Source organism: Thunnus thynnus, chromosome 9 (genome assembly GCF_963924715.1).
Source record: "Thunnus thynnus chromosome 9, fThuThy2.1, whole genome shotgun sequence".
In the NCBI taxonomy this organism is placed as follows: Eukaryota; Metazoa; Chordata; class Actinopteri; order Scombriformes; family Scombridae; genus Thunnus; species Thunnus thynnus.
Window position 1 is genome coordinate 3143054 of NC_089525.1, and position 6000 is coordinate 3149053.

The following is a 6000-nucleotide window of genomic DNA, read 5'->3' on the forward strand; positions in this document are numbered from 1 at the left end:
CATATACAACATGTCTGAATATACACAGGGGGACATTAACGAATAAGACACCTCTGCCTGAACGACAAAAAGCCATTAGTTTAACAGATAAATGAAGCCAGCAATGTTTTGTATTCCATGTCTGAAAAGGGCTCTTAACATGAAGTGTTGTCACTGAGAGTGCATGAAAACTAGTTTCAAAACGCCAACAAAAAGCTAAAAGTAATGGATAAATGGTTGAAGAGTCTAGTTTCTGCCACTCAAAGTGGTTGGAGTACAAATACAAACTCAACTGAACAAAAAAAGGGAAAAAAAAGTGACCAAGTCTTAAAATCAAACATTTGCACTGTATGACTCCTCTTTATGAACGTAGGGAAAACAGAGAGAACCTGGAAGAAAACAACCTGAAGGAAAATTCTGGTTTATTACAACTTTGATCTTATTTTTGTAATTTTGTTCAACATTCTGTAGTATCCTGGAACAATTACTTAACATTTTTTGTTAAATAATATTAATGTGTTTAATTACTTATTATTTAATTTACTTTGTGTACAGCTTTGGTTAAGACTTTATTTTATTATTACATGGTTGCTGGGGAGAAAGAAAAAATTAGTTATACTCACCCTATAGGAAGGGAGTGCCGTCCCTTTAAGAAAACCTGTCAGAGACACTATGTTCAAGCTAAAGGCACTGTCATTAAAAGAAATTGATGTGTTTTGGGTGTTTCATTTTGGGAATGCAACAAACTTAATTTTACTATAACTGATAGAAAACAATGGCTAAATCTACAGAAATCTGAAAGGGTAACTTGAACTAGAATTAGCCTTTAAGTTTGAGAAACACAAACAGGTAAACTCTGCACACACAGGGTTGGTGCTCACGTTGCTATTGGTGCATAAATTCTCTCCTCACAAGTAAAAACAATCGCTCCACTTCACTGGTCAAATTTGTGCAATCAAAGAGAATCAAAATGAATACACCTTGACAGCATTATTTAAAGCATCATGGAAGTTTTACATACAACTGATTTATATGGTGCTGTATATTGTTATTTATGTAAGAAGAAGTAATTGCTTGAGTTGAAAACTATTCAAATACAAAAAAATCTTTAGGAAACTGTAATGGTTATTTAATCACTGTGGTAACTGCAAGGAGTCTAATGTGGCATCCTGATTGAACAAGTTTTGAATAAATTATACTAACAAAGCGGGGGCGATCCCGCTGTAGACAGCATAACGGCTCAGTGCATCTCCCGCCATTTTATGGATCCGTACATTAGAAAGATGGCGAAAGAGCATGTGGCAGAGAGATAAAATGACATTTTATGCCACATACGACCAGGGAAGGACTGGGAATAATAAATGGCCCTGGGCTGTTTTATGTGGGCTGATGAATAATCTAAGTGAGAGGACAACACATCTCTCTCTCTCTTGTTTTGGGCCTGCTCGCTGGCCCATTGAGCGACCGGCCCACTGGGATTTCTCCTGGTGCTCCTGGTGGCCAGTCCGACTCTGCATACAACTTTTAAAGCTAAGTTTTAAGTCAATATTTGAAAGGCATAACGTTAAAAGTGATATGACTAAGATGCATATGCCAATGGTTAGTTAAATGCTAATGCCACAGTTTGCTAGTGTTAGCTAAATTAGCTAGTTAACAATCTTACATTCCTTGACACATCTGGTGTGAAGGTCGCTTCTCTCACCCACGAGTTCAGAAGTATCTTAGAGAGCGGAGACCAGACATCACACACTACTATGACGTGTGGCACACTACAAAAGTATCATCATAATGAATCAAGTATTGTTATTGATAAGTTTATATTTATCATGGTTATATCATTGTTTTACATTTGTCATGAATGCATCCCGCAGGCATCAACAAGAAGGTGGAAGGAATCACTGAGGAGAAAGGGTGTGAAAGAGTAAAGAAGTGGCAGGCAAGCATAAAGAATCACCTTTACTGGTCAGCTGCAAACTCCTCAAGTGGGGGAGAGACTGTGGCCAAGTGGACATCCAGAATGGTCATGTGCATGAAGATCCCCTGTTCCCTGCCTGCCTGCATGGCCCTTCCAAGGCACCTCAAAGTGGCTGAAGCCAAGTATGCACTGAATGAAAATGCACTTTAGGAATTAAATATTCAGCGCATGCTTGTATTTTATGTATTTCTATACATGTTATATATTTCCGTTGTTTTCATATCTTTATCTTTATCTTTTTAATCTAGCCGCCGAGCCTTACTACAGGCTAGAAAAAGTACTGGAGAACAAGCGTCTTCTCAAAGACATCTGAATGCTCAGCCCACTGCACCAGATCTCTAACCTGGAGATGTTATTATGTCCACAAAACTGTGTGTGTTACTCTCAATAAAATGCTTTCATTTCAGGCATTACCTGACCACATTCCACTTAAATGAGAATGCTGGACGCTGCCAGGCAAAGACTGCTAAATTAGACCTTCGGTATAAAGTCTGCTTCCCCAGGGACAGGAAGGGGGGCCTTCCATTGAGCCAGTCAAGACTCCACCACCTTGTCGTGACTTGAAAATTTTTACTAGTACTTTGATCTGACATTGCATTGATATAATTCAGATACAAACCATAGTGAAGAACATAACAAACATGAAAAGTAATTAACATTATCATTATCATTAACAAAAACATCCTATAATTTTATTAAGGTTACATCGATGAACTTCTGAACCTCCTACTGTATGTAGTTACAGTATATAGTTAAAAAAACATGTACTGTCCTCTTCCTCCCTCCTTCCTTCTCTGTTTTGTCTTATAGTTAGATACCCAATAGGCTGCTGGAGGATGGACCACTACTCATCTGCTCTGCCTGCTATGGTGCATATGAAGTCCATCTCCCACACTGTATGTAGCTTATTCATGGTCTAGTCTGAAATAAGGTGTTCATGATCAAATACAGTATATGGTATAAAAAAAAGTATTGTTTTGAGGATGTAAGCTAGTTCCTCTCCCTGCCTATCTCCTTATCTGTTTTGTCTTATAGTCAGATACCCCACAGGCTGCTGGAGGATGGACCACTACTCATCTTCTCTGCCTGCTATGCTGCATATGAAGTCCATCTCCCACACTGCAAGTAGCTCATTCATTTTCTAGGAAGCAAGGCTTTTGTGTGTAAGTGTTTAGCAAACTTGTAACCTGTCTTCCCTCCACTATCCCACATCTGGCTGAAGAAGAAGAAGAATGACTTTAACCACACTCTTTGATTAATATGGCATTAGCTAACGCTACAGAGCCATCATTTAGCATTGCATTCATGTTTGACATGGGCTGTGTTCATCAAGGTGAGGAAGATGTCAATCAATGTTTTTGAGCTAGGTTTTCTAATAGATGTTGACATTTATTTTCACTCAGATTTTTGTGGATGCTTAATGAAACACTCAACTTTAATATCATATAAGCATTTCTACTATTTCAAACCAAATTTCCAGAGGCTTTAATGTTGTTAGCCTATGGTTTTATGCTGGCTTCTGGAGAAGTTATTAAAATGCATTTTTTTAATGAATTGGGTGGGGATTAACCAGGATTGTGCGGAAAACTGCCAATCTAATCTGGCAACACTGCTGATGGCATGCCATTGCCAGGTCTGTCCACCAATGAGGATGGAGAGGAGGCCACACTGGTTGGACAGATGATGACTTGCAAGGCTGACACCGAAGCCAAGCAGGTGAGGAAAGGTTCAGTTTGCCAGTTTATATTCAGTATCAGGTTTTTACTTTGCAAGCACATTGTTTCTCAAACTTTAAAAGACTTGATCTCTGTCATTATAATAGTCTTGTAATAGTCTTATCATAGATGTCTAACAGAGTTAATATATCTTATCTTGTCTCTGTCCTCCCTCTTTCTGTCCAGGTCCAAAATGACCCTGAAGCATGCCCTATAACAAGCAGGCAGAGATGAACAAGATGGACAGTGGCTACAAGAATGATCAGGACTCCCTGCAGTCTGTGTGAAGCAGCAAGGAGCAACTACAGGGTGAGCTAGCCAAACTCTACTATCAAGGTACCGTTATTTGTGAGAGCAGTTAGCACAAGCAAAAGGACTCATTTTTACTCACAGCAGCAGCCATTCCTTATATTATACATTTTGCATTAATGTTTGGGGTGTGTGTGTTTGTGTGTATGCAGCTAGGAAGGAGGAGAGTCTGCTGGACCAAAGAAGATGGCCAACCATGCAGAAACTGCGAGAGGTAGGTTGACTGTAAAATTCACTCACACATTTCATTCACTGGTCTGAAATATGACCACAAAAGTACATTTTGTTTTTTTTTCTCAAAATCTCCCTCCCTCTCTGCAGGAATGATCATCATACCTGGAGTACCAGAAACTGACGCGTGAGATCCACCACTTGTCACAGCTGAGGAGATCCAGAGAGGTTGCTAAACTGTCCACTGAGGTCAGCTACTCTTCAGACAAAATATTTATTTTTAAATTGTAAAAATTTAAATTGTTTTTTGCTGCCCCTTTAATGTTAAACACACTCTTTTTGTCTTTCCAGAGGTCTAATAGAGCAGGTTCTGCTGCTGATGCTAGAACATTGGGTTGTGTTTTTCTAGCAGACTTCTTCAGTCAAACCCCACAAGAAAAATCCAACTTCCAGATCCTTGTATCATGTGGTAAAATCTGTCATCTGCAAACACACTTAATTATGTGATTACAACACATTAGCTCTGTTTACATATTTCACACCTTGTCATTGTTTGTCACGATTGCAAATGCAACCGTAGTGTGTGTTTCTATGTTCGTGGCTAATCACTTTGTTCCTCTGAAGATACTGATGGTTTGATAAGCCAGGCACTGCTGGTCGGTAACTTTAAGGGAGCTGTGTCTGACTGCTTTCAGAGGAGCTGCTCAAAAAACGCAGCAAAAATACCTAAGCAAGCAAAAGAGCAGCATTTCAATGATGAGAAAATTGATGTTACTACATGTGTTTGATGTTCGGTTGGTACAATCAAAGGGGGTAAATGTTTAAGCTGTATATTAACTTTATGTAATTAAATAATTAGTCTTCAACTCCAGCTTATATCATCAGTGGTGACCCAGAACTGTAGGGACATTGTGCAAAGCTGTGAGCTGAACAGTAAAAGAAAGAGGTTCTCGCTGCTCTGCTGACCTGTGCTGACCCTGAAGACTTTACTCATTTATGTGGTAGGTGGTCACAAGTGAAGCAGCACATTGATCATGCTGAGACTTGTCTTGCTTCCAGGAAAATTGCACCATTTTATGAGTACCTGTTTTACTTGCTGAATAACATTTCTGTCTGAGCTCATCCCCCTGCTCTCACGTTAACCCTCCTGTTGTTTTCAATATTTTTAAATCTGTAATTCTAATATTTTTTCACTCTCTGGATTGTAATAAACACATTTATTTGTGCTCTATTTTGACTTTCCCCAGCCTGGGATCATGACGCTGAGAGACAGGCTGTTCCACACTCAGGGAGAGGCTGCTGTTGCACAGCATCCTCCAAACTCTTTCAACAGCGTCAATGTGTCCACAGCCAAGCCCACTCTGACTCAGACTCATGCACAAAAAGCACAAATTATTATATAAATTTATTAGCAACCGAAAGAATTAAATCATTAATTGTTTTTTTTTTCATTGATTGTTTTTATTCCCCCCAACCTTCCCAGGTGGCTGCACAACAGCAGCCTCCGCTGCAGTTTTCAACCCTCAAACATCTCCAACCAAGTGCAAGCCGTCCTGCCACAAGGCCTTCCAACCCCTAACATCCTGCTCCTGCTCCAGGTTTGATGCTGACTTTCAGCATGTGTCAGCCTGCTTTGATTTAATGTAGTGATACTTATTTGTGTCCTTTTCCAGGTTTCCTTCCTCATCAGCCATTCCAGCCTCGGCCTGTGCCCATCGGCAGACCCTCAGGCTTCCCTCCACCAGGTCCCTCTGGGCCAGCTGCTAACTTATCTGGACCTCCGCTACAGCCTTCGTCGTCAACCCCAGGAGGCATACCCCCCATGCCCAGCAACAGTTTAAAATTCTGTTT